Source organism: Somniosus microcephalus, chromosome 4, assembly GCF_052327205.1.
Source record: "Somniosus microcephalus isolate GS21.2 chromosome 4, FLI_Smic_1.0, whole genome shotgun sequence".
In the NCBI taxonomy this organism is placed as follows: Eukaryota; Metazoa; Chordata; class Chondrichthyes; order Squaliformes; family Somniosidae; genus Somniosus; species Somniosus microcephalus.
This window is the reverse complement of record NC_140990.1, coordinates 261,942,721-261,957,551: the sequence shown is the minus strand read 5'-3', so window position 1 is coordinate 261,957,551 and position 14,831 is coordinate 261,942,721. Positions and strand designations below refer to the sequence as shown.

Genomic DNA, 14,831 nt, shown 5'->3' with positions numbered 1-14,831 from the left:
TTGCGAACGGCATCTCCTGGCCACGCATTGGGCTGTGAACAGATCAGTGATCTTCACAGGGACCTCTCCCATTACGCTCCTCACCCATCACACCCCCACGAAGATGCTTCTGGACGGGAGGATTAAGGATGGGACCGTAAGCAGCGCTCGGATTGCGCGCTGGACCCTCCTCCTTTCCCAGATGGATCTCAAAGTTAAAGGCCTCTGCGCGCCAAGGCTCGCAGCCAATATGGCATATCCCGGGACAGCCCATCAATGTTCCGTAGAAGGGGTATGGGAAGTTAACATAGGTTTACGGGCCGGGATACATCCCACAGGCCGCGAGATCTACGTAGACGGTTCTAGCACTGTAGCTGACGGCAAGCGACTCACAGGGTGTGGAGTTTATGACCCTGCGGCAAACATTGCCCTGGCAATTAAGCTCCCCAGCACTATGAGCGCGCAGCAGGTTGAACTGTCCGCGGTGGCGTACGTGGTTACCCACCCCGAGATTTTCCCAACCCCATACACGATTTGCTCAGACAGCATGTTCACGTGCAATTCGTGTACAGAGTACCTCGCCATCTGGTCCCGACGCGGGTACACCTCCGCGGACGGGCGGCCTTTAACAGTTAAGCCCTTGCTGGAGAAGATCCTAGCAGCTGTGGGGGAGAAAGGAGAGGTGTTCATCCATAAGGTGAAGGCTCACTCCACTACAGAACCCCGCAGTCAGGGCAACCAGCAGGCGGATGCGCTAGCCAGGGAGGGTGCCCGCAACGGCATTCTCTGGGACCCATACGAACCCGGACCCGTGGCGGCGATCCAAGGCAGGGAGGGAATTCCCGGGAACACAGGGGTGACACCGCCCCCAGACCTAAAGACCGTCCAAACCCTGGATCCCGCCCTAAAAGCAGTCCTAAAAGCCATCACAGAGGGCAAACAGGTAGAAGGTCCGTACAGTACGGCAGCCCTCACAGTCAAAGAAGGTATGCTGTTCCGAGAGGAGCAGTGGGTTGTGCCGCAGCAGCACCGAAGGGAATTCCTGCAATTGGCCCACGAGGGTCCAGGAGCGGGACACCCCGGACCTGAGGTCACCTGGCAACGGGTGGAGCAGGCGGGATGGTGGCCGGGACTTCGGGACGATGTCCGCGAGTTCTGCGCAAGCTGTCTTGTGTGTGCTGCTAACAACCCAGACCCCCACAAAAGGAAGGTGCCCATGGGGCACATCAGGAGGGTAGAGGGACCATGGCAGTCGATTCAGGTCGACTACATAGGGCCCCTGCCCGCCGCCCAGGGAGGCTATAAGTACTGCCTTGTCCTGGTAGATGTGTTCACCAAATGGGTAGAAGCCTTCCCGTGCAGAACAGCTACGGCACTGGGTACTGCTAAGATCTTGATTCGGGAAGTGTTCTCACGGTGGGGACTCCCCCGTTTTGTAGAGTCCGACCAAGAGAGTCAGTTCACCGGTCAAGTAATGCAGAACGCCCTCATGCTCTTGGGCATTGAGGGAAAGTGGCACGTAGCATACAATCCCCAGTCATCCGGGATTGTTGAGCGTATGAATCGGACCCTCAAGGAAAAGCTGAGGAAAGAGACAATGGGCTCGCCCCAGAAATGGGCGGAGGTCCTGCCTTTAGTCCTCATGGGGATCCGAGCCAGCCAGTCCAAAAGCACGGGGTATTCCCCGCACGAGTTAATGACTGGAAGGATCATGCGAACACCCACCCATGTGCTAGCCCCGGTGCTCACTGAGGGCCAGCTCCGAGAGGTGAAACGGGACAAATTCGCCCAAACCCTCTTGGAGCGCCTGAGACAGATTTATGGGCAGGCGGCTGGGAACATGGGAAGACAGCACCAGGGAAATAAACTGTTGTTGGAACCTCGGAAACAACAAGAGTGGGTAGTCGGAGACCAGGTCATGGTCCGAAACTACGCCAGGATAGGGAGTTTTGAACCACTGTACATGGGGCCATACAGCATTGTAGACAAGGCCAGCCCCATGGTTTATGCAGTGAAGACGTCCCGACGTACCAAATGGTTTCACATCAACCAGTGTAAACTGTTTAAACCGGGTACACAAGGGCCACCAAAGGGGACCAGGTCTGAGAACAAAGATCCTCAGCCTGTAACAGAGTCACAGACCACACAGGCTGGAGCAGTAGCCTGCGTGAAGGGAGAGGCCATCCCATTGGAGTGGGAGGTCTCATCTTTTGAATGGGATTTAGGCAGGGGAGAGCCCGAACAGCTCAACCTCGCTTTAGACCCAATCACGGAGGAGGAAGAGTCAGAGGACGGCAGTCCCGCCCTCGACTCAAGCTTGGGGGAGGTAGGGAGTGGGGGTGGAGACTCGTTACCTGTAGGGACAGGTGAGGTGGAGTCAGAAGCCACAGATCCCGACCCCGGGGGGGCAGAGCCTGAGGGAGGGGAGCTGGAGCCGGCAGCTGTGGAGGAACCACAGGCTGTAACGGTAACAGTCACAACCCCCGGTCCATCGGCCCCGGGAGCCCAACCCAAAGCAGCCCCTCGTAGGTCGGCTCGAGCGCCCCAGCCCAGAAAATTTTGGCCAGATTCTCCCCATCCTTCCCAACCACGGTTTAAAGCAGCCCCAGGAAGACATGATCCCCGTTCAGCAGCGACAGGCTGCGGGGGATCAAAGCCAAAGATCAATGCAGCCCCACCGCAGGGTGTGGCACACGACAGACCTCACAGGGATTTGGAAAGCCGCCCCACGGAGGGCGGCGCTGTACATAAGTTAAGTTAGGTAATTATGGTCATAGTTTAAGGAATGTAAAGTATATGGTGTTAAGAGTACAATTTTGAGGTCTGCCCGGTATGTGTGTTTGTTAGGGAGCGGGGTCCAGGAACCCGCGCGTCCAATTAATTTAGGCCAGCACCTATCGGGAGCCCGGCTACATCATTTTGTTGGTTACAGAAACCTGGGATATGATGGAAAGGATTGTCGTCGCGTTCATGGCGATCGGGTGCGGGTGGGCCTACCGAGGCCGCACCAAGGACGTCATCATTTTCGGGTGCTCCGGGGACACGGCCCCCATCGCAACGGATGGGACGGGGGAGCGAGAGGTAGAGGAAACCGCCACCTACTTCCACCAAGGGAGATGGCCAGGTTGGCTGGGAACGAATTCTACGGAATATTCCAGCAATTTCGGTTTTGCCTACCAAGAGACTTCATTAACGTGCCCTCGAGTGAGGATCCTAGCGCCCAGAGTCAGCGTCACCGTGGGAAAGAGGATTTGTCTGGTGTGCAATGGGAACGTACCACCAAGGCGATGGTGGTGGCTACGAAAGCTGGGAAAGGACATGAGAAACTCTACGGTCGAGTGGGAGCGACTGGGTAATAATACCCATCGGACTATTACGGGAACTCACGGACAATTACGTGTGTGTTGGGACAAATGGTGGGAACCAGATGAGGGAATATATGTCTGTATGTGGGGTTCGAGACACGTCTGCCCCAAGGGCGTGTCCATCTTCTTCCAGAGGCAGTGGCAGGAAGAAGGGAAGGGGATGAGATGGGATGTTAGCACTCGAGCGTGCGGAGCCCCATACTCCCCTATTCCGGTGAACGCCACTGAACTCATCACCCGCCCACGCAAGCCCCTGCCCACGCTTCCGGTAGCACTAGCCCAGAAAGGAGGGTGCCCAACCACCACCAAGGGACCCGGGAACGGTTTAGTATTGGTACCCACCGGTCAGGTGCTGTACCAAGGGGTACACTACGCGGTGGCCTCAGTGATTTTAAATCTCACTGAGGTAAGATTGCCGGAGTGGTGTCCCAAAGAAACGGAACAATTATACCAGGTCCTGTTAACCCGTATGTTTAGACAATTTTACGAATTTGACTTTGCCGACATCGACAGAGACAAATTATACACCACACCGCCAGAAGTTTTGGATCGAGTCGGGAGGCAAAGAAGGGGTACTGTAAATGACATATTCACTGCTTTTAATACCGGGACATCTGTTGTCAACGCTCTAGGTAACGTGGAGCTGCAGACACAGATCAACGGTTTAAAAGCCCAGTTAAGGAACATATTGACAGACGAAAACAAGGTAGTGGGTTCTGAGTTGCATGAGGACCAGGCCATGACACTACACTTTAAGGACATAATTGCTGAGCTGGAGAAACACGCGAGAACGGTAAATGCACTCATTAAGGAGGATCGGAATGCGTCCGATCAAGCTGCGCAAAACGAGGCCTGTGTGCTGTACGGGGCGTGGTTATTGGGCGAGGGCCGCAGTAATCTTGAGGATTTAAAACAGGGTTTGGTCCCGTCCTGGATCAGCAACAAGCACTTGCAAGCGCTCCACCCTTTTGAGAATGCATTAAGCCTGTGCCAGCTCAGGCTAGCCGCAGAAGCATACCCAGTTCCAGTGGACTGCGGACATTCGAATCACACTATTATGGGAATAGTAGTAAGAATGCTGGTGTTGGGTCCCGCAGCAAAGCCCGCCCCGGTATACAGAGTAGAGAACATTGGAGTCATTCAGGGGGGCGCACACATTCGTTACGCAGTGGTCCCGCCTTACGTCATCAGATGGGAGCGTACGATGACAGGCACCGACCTCTCGGGATGTCGGAGCCGGGGAGCACACATCATCCTGTGTCCCCAGCACTTGAATGCCTTTTTGAAACCACAGTGCGGGTTCAGAACCGCTAGCGCGAAGCCGGTGAATTGCACCATGGAGGCAATGGCAGAGGACCATGTGCCCCCACAGGTAGCATATATCGGGGGTGGGACATACTGCGTCACCACTGCAGCGCCTCAGTACCGATATGGACAACACGAGTGGTGTTCGGTCGGTGATAGCAGTTTCTGTTTCAAACCCAGGGCCGAGGTTCAAGTGGCACAACAACGAATTGTCCCCATTCCTGCGCCCTCCACCGTTCACATCACTATCAAAGAGAATTTCACAGACTTACAACGATTTGTCGCGCATTTTGGTTATGTCATTCCCCCTCTTCCCGAACACCTCACCAAGATTTTAAAAGCCGTTATAATTTCACAGAAACATTTCTACACACTGGAGCAGAAGACTTTAGAGATAGGAAAAGACATATTGGACATAACCATCCCACCATGGTGGGACTTGTTCACCAACATAGAGGTCCCCGCCTGGATTAGAATAGTATCCCATATCCTAGTAGTATGTCAGGTTTTGATTGTGATATTTTTGCTCTTCGTGCATTGCAAAAGAGGCAAACGCCTCCAGAGGCACGAGAACACAGGAGAATGGAGAGAACGCTATGTGCGAATGGGGGAAGCAGATACCCCACTCTAAGCTGCTAGTATAAGATTAAGCGTCCCTCCATTTAAAAAATTTTTGTGATTGTTTTGGGTTATAAGGAAATAAGTATTGTTATGTTATTAGTTGTTCTTAAGTTTTTTTTTGGATTAATAAAAGATGCATGCAGATGGTGCCAGGGGGTATCAACCCCCGCACATCTGACAAGTGAATGTGTTATAGTTTAAAATACGCTGTCTATGATTGTCCAAATGTACAAAAGGTAATTTTCGTTTTCTGCGGAAATGGGAACTGCATGTGTCGTGAGGGTCATAGATAGCTAAGTGCCAGGAATGTTTGGATGTGGGGAATCAGGGAAAATTTGCTCATCAAGGATTATTGATACTTTAAGCAAGCTATCAGTATCACAGGGGGGCCTGTAAGATTCGCAATTTTCAGCAAAAATCAAGCAAGAAAACTGGATAAAATAAGACTGTTTATTGACCAAAGTAAGCTTGCACAGAAAAACCTTTGAAAAAAAGGGCATACAAAATGGCCGCCAGGCCCCGTGATCAGTTTATGAACCATTTTATTTCTGTTACTGCAAGCCAGACAGGCTTGTGGATTGAAGACAGTGAGCCCGCGAAAGCCAGTGTCTGGGAACTGAAACTCAGAGCAACAGCATACATATTCAATGGATTATAAGTACAGGATGGGGCCCATCAAGATATGGGCGGACAATGTAAAAACACTTATACCCATTTATCGTACAAAGGAAAAACCGTTTAGCAGCCATCAAGGAAAATGTCCGGACCGATCAATATGCGAACCGAGCCGCGGTGACAATGCAAAGGACATTAAAAGACATTATCGGCCAGGAAGGCCAGTTTAAGTTATCACCGGCTCCGTTACAAGACAAAGCGCCCCTGCAGAGATTTCTGCCCGCCAAAATTAATACAAAGACAGGACTATGATTTGGCGGGAGATAAGACTGTCCCAAAAGAGTATAACTATGGATTGAAAGTCCATCTAAGTTACTTTCTTCACTGCTACGGCTTCTTGTTGGGCGACTTCAGGCTTCCATTTCTTCAAGAATTTTCTTCTACGAGGAACGAACGAAGGGCGGACGGTGCCCGGATCGGCGCCTCTTCCACTTCGGCAGATCGATGAAAACGTTTTCGTCTTTTTAAAGACGGACGGTTTCGGAAAAAGGACAACGTGGCCGGTGTTCAGCCAAACAAGGCTCGGCCACGACGAGAAGACGACAAGGGTGGCCCGGGTACTGGGGTCGGGAGATCATCGACGACCCAGGCCGACGGAGAAGAAACCCTCTGGAGAACCGGCGATCGATGCCACAAGATTCTCCCATGTGCATAACCTGCATCTAGGTCTACTCCACGAACAAAAATCCACGACAGGCCTAGTGGATCTCAACCTTGACGAGCGCTCATCGAGGCTGGGTCTACCCCACCGCCTCGAGGGAGGAGAGAATATCGACTGCGCCAGAAGCTTCCAATCCACGTGACGACGGGAAGCGGTGTCAAAAAGGCTGCGAACCACTTTTCGCGATTTCGAGAGTGGTGAGCATGATCCCAAGTTCCCCAGGTCGAAACTTAGTTTAGGTATAGGGGAGGGAGTTAAGGGAAATCGTAATGTGTTTCCCCTTTTACGATGTGCCGTGTGTTCCCCATTTCCATAGAGTCAAGTTCATAAATTTGTGCATGATTGTAGTTACTTTAATCTGTGCCTATGACATGTATTTTGTAATGCTTCAAACTGTTCAAAAATAAAAGCATCCATTTCGTGCTATTCAGCCTGGTCTATTGAGTCCTCTTCTCTGCACTACTGTTCTCTGCATCTAAGTCCAAGGTCTAGAACCGTAGGGGAGAGTGGGTCGAACCACTCAAGGGTAATTCTTGCACGAAGCCTGGCAGGGGGCCAGAACGGGCAAGAGAGCAGGAAAAAAACCCCTACAAAGTCAACATTCCATTTGCCTTCCTAATTACTTGCTTTACCTGCATGCTAACTTTTTGTGTTTCATGTACGAGGTCACCCAAAAGAAATTAAAGCTAGTATTAAGTTAAAGGAGGAAGCTTATAAAGTTGCCAGAAAAGGCAGTCAGCCTGAGGATTGGGATCTTTTTTGAAAACAGCAAAGAGGGACCAAGAAATTGATAAAGAAAGGGAAAATGGAATATGAGCACAAACTAGTGAAAAATATAAAAACAGATTGTAAAAGCTTGTAAAAGATTGTAAAAGCTTCTATAGGTATGTGAAAAGGAAAAGACTGGCGAAGGTAAATGTAGGTCCTTTACAGTCAGAGATGGGAGAATTTATAATGGGGAATGAAGAAATGGCTAAGAAATTAAATAAATACTTTGTTTCTGTCTTCATGGAGGAAGACACAAAAAACCTCCCAGAAATACGAGAAAACCAAGGGTGTGGCGAGAATGAAGAACTTAAAGAAATTATTATTAGTAAAAAAACAGTACTACCAAAATTAATGTGACTAAAAGTCGATAAATCCCAAGGACTGGATGACCTACATCCTAGGGTTTTGAAAGAGGTGGCCATTGGGATAGTGGATGCATTGGTTGACATCTTCCAAAAGTCTATAGATTCTGGAATGGTTCCTGCAGATTGGAGGATAGCAAATATAACCCCGCTATTTAAGAAAGGAGGGAGAGAGAAAACAGGGAACTACAGACCTGTTAGCCTTACATCAGTAGTTGGGAAAATGCTGGAATCTATTATAAAGGATGCAATAACTGGACACTTAAAAACTAATAGTAAGATTGGGCAGAGCCAACATGGGTTTATGAAAGGGGAATCCTGTTTGACAAACCTATTGGAGTTCTTTGAGGATGTAACTAGTGGAGTAGACAAAGGGGAAACGGTAGATGTGGTGTATCTGGATTTTCAGAAGGCCTTCGATAAGGTCCCACACAAGAGGTTGGTGAACAAAATTAGGGCACATGGAATGGCGGGTAATATATTAGCATGGATTGAGAATTGGTTAACAGACAGAAAACAGAGTAGGGATAAATGGGTCTTTCTCAGGATGGCAGGCTGTGACTAGTGGGGTACCGCAAGGATCAGTGCTTGGGCCCCAGCTATTCATAATCTATATCAATGATTTGGATGAGGGGACTAAATGTAACATTTCCAAATTTGCTGATGATACAAAGCTAGGTGGCAGTGTCAGTTGTGAAGAGGCTCCAAGGGGATCTCGACAGGCCCAGTGAGTGGGCGAGAACATGGCAGATGGAATATAACGTGGATAAATGTGAAGTTATCCGCTTTGGTAGAAAAAACAGAAAGGCAGAGTATTTCCTAAATGGTGAAAGATTGGGGAATGCAGATGCTCAAAGGGACCTGGGTGTCCTTGTACATGAGTCACTGAAAGTGAATGTGTAGGTACAGCAAGCCATTATGAAGGCAAATGCTATGCTGGCCTTCATTATAAGAGGATTTGAGTACAGGAGTAAAGAAGTCTTATTCCAATTATATAGGGCCTTGGTGAGACCACACCTGGAGTACTGTGTACAATTTTGATCTCCTTACCTAAGGAAGGATATATTTGCCGTAGAGTGAGTGCAACGAAGGTTCACGAGATTGATTCCTGGGATGGCAGGACTGTCGTATGAGAAGAGATTGAGTAAACTAGGCTTGTATTCTCTTCAATTCAGAAGAATGAGAGTCGATCTCATTGAAGCATACAAAATTATTACAGGGCTTGATAGGGTGGATGCTGGGAGAATGTTTCCCTTGGCTGGGGAGTCTAGAACCAGGGGCCACAGCCTCACGATAAAGGGTAGCCCATTCAGGACTGAGATGAGAAGAAATTTCTTCACACAGGTGGTGGTGAATCTTTGGAATTCTCTACCCCAGAGGGCTGTGGAGGCTCAGTCATTGGGTATATTCAAAACAGAAGTCGATAGATTTCTGATTAGTAAAGGCATCAAGGGATATGGCGATAGGGCCGGTGAATGAAGTTGAGGCAGAAGATCAGCCATGATCTCATTGAATGGCGGAGCAGGCTCGAAGGGCTGAATGGCCTACTCCTGCTCCTATTTCTTATGTTCTTATGTTCTTAGATCCCTCTGTACCACAGCATTCTGTATTCTCTCTCCATTTAAATAATATTTTGCTTGTCTATTCTTCCTACCAATGTGGATAACCTCACATTTTCCCATATTATCTATATCCCTTTGTAGCCTCCTTATGTCCTCTTCACAATTTACTTTCCTACCTACCTTTGTGTCATCAGCAAATTTAGCAATAGTTGAGGCCCTAGCACTGATCCCTGTGGCACCCCACTACTTACAGTTTGCCATCCTGAAAATGACACATTTATCCCAACTCTCTGTTTTCTGTTAGTCAGCCAATCATCTATCCATGCTAATATAATACCCCCTACACCATGAACTCTTATCTTGTGCAGTAACCTTTTATGTGGCGCCTTATCAAATGCCTTTTGGAAATCCAACTGCTCTGCATCTACTGGTTCCCCTTTATCCATCCTGCTCGTTACATCCTCAAAGAACTCTAATAAATTTATCAAACACGATTTCCCTTTCATAAAACCATGTTGGCTCTGCTTGATTATATTATGATTTTCTAAATGTCCTGCTACTATTTCCTTAATAATGAATTCCAGCATTTTCCCAATGACAGATGTTAGGCTAACCAGCCTATAGTTTCCTGTTTTCTGTCTCCCTTCTTTCTTGAATAGGGGCGTTACAATTGCGGTTTCCAGCCCACCATGATCTTTCCAGAATCTAGAGAATTTTGGAAGCTTACAACCAATGCATCCACTATCTCTCAATTCATATATGTTTTACCTCAGCCTCACGCACTTAGCACTATTGCAAGCCTCACACCCACAACTCACAGCTTGCACACTAGCAGCTATTCGCCCATGACAGCCACATCACCCAAACATATTGCAGGACACTCACTGACATTCTTGCAGGAAAAGGTGGCGCATAACAGGAGGCAGCAGGAAAGAACTGGAGCAAGACAAGCGCACCTGCATGTTTTAACCCCCATGGAGAACACAGTACTCACCGTCATGGGAAGGGACATCAATGAGGATGTGGCCCCTGGCAGGGCTAGAAGAATCAATGATGAGGGTATCTACATACCTAATCAACCTTCTCTCATCCCACTTCTCCCTCATCCCACAATCTCTTCTGACTCATAAGCTGCAGATGGTGTAAGCATGCACCTCTTACTTTATCCTGTCCCCTCACCACAACCTAACCCTCGTCCCTTTTTCATTTCAAATACCCAAGAACTGGAACCTTCCCAGTAAGAGGAAGAAGAGGAAGAAGACAGTGAAGATGAAGAGACACCCTCACTCGATCTTACACTCGCAGCCATCAGCTCAGAGACTGACACTGAATTTAGAGGCTAGGATAGAGGAGGGATCTGCATGTGGTGAGACACCGGGCACAAGTGTGCAAGAGTCAGGGCAGGGGGAAAGGATAGCACAGGTGCCAGCTCACCAGAGGGAAAGGTCGCACACAATTTCTGCTGCAGAAGATTCAGATGAGGACTTTCATGGGCCAGGCTATGGAAGGCGACTGATGGGTGAGCACAATGAAATGCTTGCTGTACTGGGAAGCCTGCCAGAAATCCTGCGTGCAATGCTAAGGAGCATGGAGGAGTCCAGAACAACATGGCACATGGCTTCATGCAGAGCTTGGAGCCCATCCTTTAATACATGGAACAAGTAGTCACCTCCATCATCACACCTGTGGAACCCACCATGATTCAGCGTCTGATTGCCGATGTCACAGCTTGCATTGTAGCACAAACCGTTTCCCTCAAAGGGCTGAGTGCTGCAGAGGAAACTCAGACTGCTGCCATCGTGGCTCTGGATACCACTGTTCAAAGGGGCTTCCGAGGTATCACAGCAGCCCATCAATCTGTTCTCCAACAGATCAGTCGGATTGCTGAGGCATTGCCCCAGGAGAGTGGCAGTGGCTCCATGATGTACGAACCTGCTGTCCTCTCTCAGGATGACAGCATTCTTGCTCCAACCTCTGTCACTCCATCAGTGTCATTGCTGTTACCTGTCAGCCAGCCAGCCCAAAATACTGAAGCCCAGGCCGAGATGGTGTAGTCTGAAATCGCTACCCCTCAGCCCAGAGCTGCTCAAGGTCGCCCTCCAAGGCCATCTGCAGTCTTCTCAACTTAAGATCAGCAGCCTTCCACCAGCCATGCTGCAGCCACTGAGGAAGCACCTCATAGGAGTACTAGGACAGGCAAAGGCACATGGAAGACGGGCACTAAGGGGATATACAAAGGTAATTAGTTTATTTTTGTGTGCATTATGCAATGACTGAATTTATAAAATTGAACTGGTGGTTTTTGATTTTGTGCTGTCAGAAAGAGGACAATGTGATGGTCAGTGACAGAAGAAAGGTAAGGAGTGTGGGACTGTTGGTGAATGGGGAGTTATGGTTGAGGTTACTGGTATCAGTCATGAATGATTTAATCATGTGGAGCCCGGGCAGAAAGTGAGTGTCTACATTGTATCCTCTCTTCCTCTTTGTGTTCCTCCACTTCCTGTTGCACTTCCTCCTCTTCCTCATGCTCCTGCTCCTCAGTTTCTCATGTGATAGATGGTGGTGTTATGTGTTAGATCCGTGTATCTTGATGTTGTGTGTCCTTCAATAATTAGACAAGAGATTGCAGGGAACAATCAACGGGTGTTTACTGGAAGAGGGTTACGCTAAAACTAACTGTACAGATCTCTACTCAGGGTTTATAGACAGGTGTGGTCACTGCCGGTACTACAGTATACAGGAGCTGTAAAAAGTAGTTCTCCCCTTAAAGGTACATACACTACAATTCCTCCCCTTTTAGATTAACAGTACCATAACATTCATTTAACAATTAAATATCAACTAATTACAATTAACACTTTTAACCTGCAACATTAGCTGAAAATAGTCCATTTATAAATTCAGCCTTTGGGGCGGCTTCCTGATCCTTTCTGGATAGCGCCTTTCCTGAGTGTCTTGCTCTTGGTGCGGAGACGATTCTGGCCCCCTGTCGTTGGTTGGTTCATCAGCTTCCGATGCTACTGTTTCTGGGGTAGATGCTACCTGTATGTCGGGTTCATCACCAGGTACACGAGACATGGGGTTGACTTGTTCCTGTGACTCTAGGATCTGGTCAGCATGGCGTCTCACGATGCTCTCCCCAACGTCCACTGTGTACATTACTGAGCCCTGCCGTGTGCATATCGTTCCTGGCTGCCATTTTTCTGTTCGGTAGTCGCGGGCCAAGACTGGTTGCCCTACATTGAAGCTCCTTGTTGGCTTCTCATGGATGTGCTGGAATTGCTTACTCTCAACATCTCTTCGTACGTTTGGTCTGAGCAAATCCAGGCGAGACAGTGTCGGGTCATTTCGGGTTCAGGCGAACAGGAAATTGTCCACCTTGTGCTGCAGCGGAATGTTGTCATTGTACATAGCCTTTATTGCCTTCTTAAAGGTTTGTACGAAACTCTCAGCCAATCCATTTGTGGCTGGATGATACAGGGCGGATGTGTAATGCCTCACCCCATTCTTTTTCAAGAACCTCCGGAACTCTTCGGACACAAACTGTGGTCCGTTGTCGGAGCAAATCTGTTCTGGCAAGCCATTCCTGGCAAAAATGGTCCGTAGAACTGCAATAGTTTTCTCCGTGGTGATGGAGGACATTTTGATGACCTCAGGCCATTTCGAGTGCGCATCCACGGCTATTAAAAACATTGAGTCCATGAATGGACCAGCAAAATCAATATGCACCCGTTGCCATGGAGATGAGGGCCACTCCCATGGGTGTAGAGGGGCCTGTGGTGGTGCATTTTGGACTTTCTGGCATCCTGAGCAGCTCTTGGTCAGGTCCTCGATTTGTTTATCGATTCCTGTCCACCACACATAAGCCCTGGCTAGGCTTTTCATTTTTACCCCTCCCAGATGACCCTCATGAAGCTCATTGAGCACTCTATCCCTTAACTTGGGTGGAATTACCACTCGGGATCCACACATCAAGGTCCCCCGGCACACTGACAGCTGTTCTCTCCATGTCGAGAATGCTGGCAACAGTGAGTCGCCATGTGCTGGCCATCCCTTCACCGTCAAATCATATACCCGAGACAGTGTCGGGTCATTTCGGGTTTCCTTTTCGATACAAGCGTTAGTTACCGGTAGGTATTCAACTATAGTCGAATGGAATATTTCGACAGGATCCACTGCTGGTGCTTCCTCCGCAGTAGTCAGTGGCAGGCGTGATAGCCCATCAGCATTTCCATGCTGTTTCATGCCCTTATATTCAATCTCATAGTGGTGCGCCCCTAGAAAAAGTGACCATCTTTGTAGTCGTTGCGCAGTCATCACTGGAACGCCCTTCTTTGGATTAAAAATGGAGACAAAAGGCTGGTGATCAGTCAGCAAGGTGAATTTCTGTCCGTGCGGATAGTGATTGAACTTTTTCACTCCCCACACTAGGCTGAGGGCCTCCCTGTCAATCTGGGCGAAGTTACGCTCGGCTGAGGTTAGTGATCGTGACGCAAAGGCTATTGGCCTCTCTGAGCCGTCCGAGAATTTGTGCGACAGCACCGCTCCAATGCCGTAGGGTGACGCATCACATGCCAACCGAATTGGTAATGCTGGGTTGTAATGGGCCAATACCTCTTTCGATGTGATTAGTGCTTTGCTCTTCTGGAAAGCTCATCTACATTCGTCACTCCACTTCCATGGCACCCCAGTTTGCAGTAGGGTGTTCAGTGGGTGTAGTATTGTAGACACATTTGGCAAGAACTTATGGTAGTAGTTTACCAGCCCGAGGAACGACCGCAGTTGTGACACATTTTCCGGTGCTGGAGCCTTGACTACAGCCTCAATCTTCTCTGGGGACTTATGTAACCCCTCTTTATTGATAACGTGGCCACAATACGAGCTCTGTTTTCTAAAAAACTCGCATTTGGGGCGGTTAGCTCAGAGCCCATATTCCTGCAATCTAGTGAGCACCTGCTCCAGGTTGGCAAGGTGATCACTGTCATTTTCGCCCGTGACCAGGATGTCGTCCAAATAACACTGGGTCCCTGGGATCCCTTGCAGGACTTGTTCCATTGCCCTCTGCCAAATAGCCGGAGCTGATGCTACCCCGAATACCAGCCGGTTGTATTGGTAGAGACCTTTATGGGTGTTGATTGTGAGGTATTTTTTTGATGCTTCTTCTACCTCCATTTGCAGATACGCCTGGGCCAGATCAATCTTAGTGAAGCATTTCCCTCCAGATAGTGAGGCGAAAATATCTTCAATCCGCGGAAGTGGATATTGTACGGTGTGAAGAATCGGGTTCACTGTTACCTTAAAGTCCCCACAGATGCGAACCTTCCTTGGTTCCCCAGGCGTGCTGCTCAACGACTTTTTCATCACAGGGATGATGGGTGTAGCCCACTCGCTCCAGTCTACCTTGGACAGTACACCTGAACGTTCCAGACTCTCCAGCTCTGCTTCGACGGCTGGGCGGATCGCATAAGGTACCGGTCTGGCCTTAAAAAATTTTGGACTTGCATTTTCTTCAATTTTAATCGTCGCTGTCATG

At 49.0% G+C, this 14,831-nt stretch overlaps 1 pseudogene; it reads left to right on the top strand.

Moving 5' to 3' along the window:
• Nucleotides 1-11,352, top strand: part of LOC147120420 (uncharacterized) — a 44,050-nt pseudogene extending 32,698 nt beyond the window's left edge.
• Nucleotides 11,353-14,831: the final 3,479 nt, after the last annotated feature.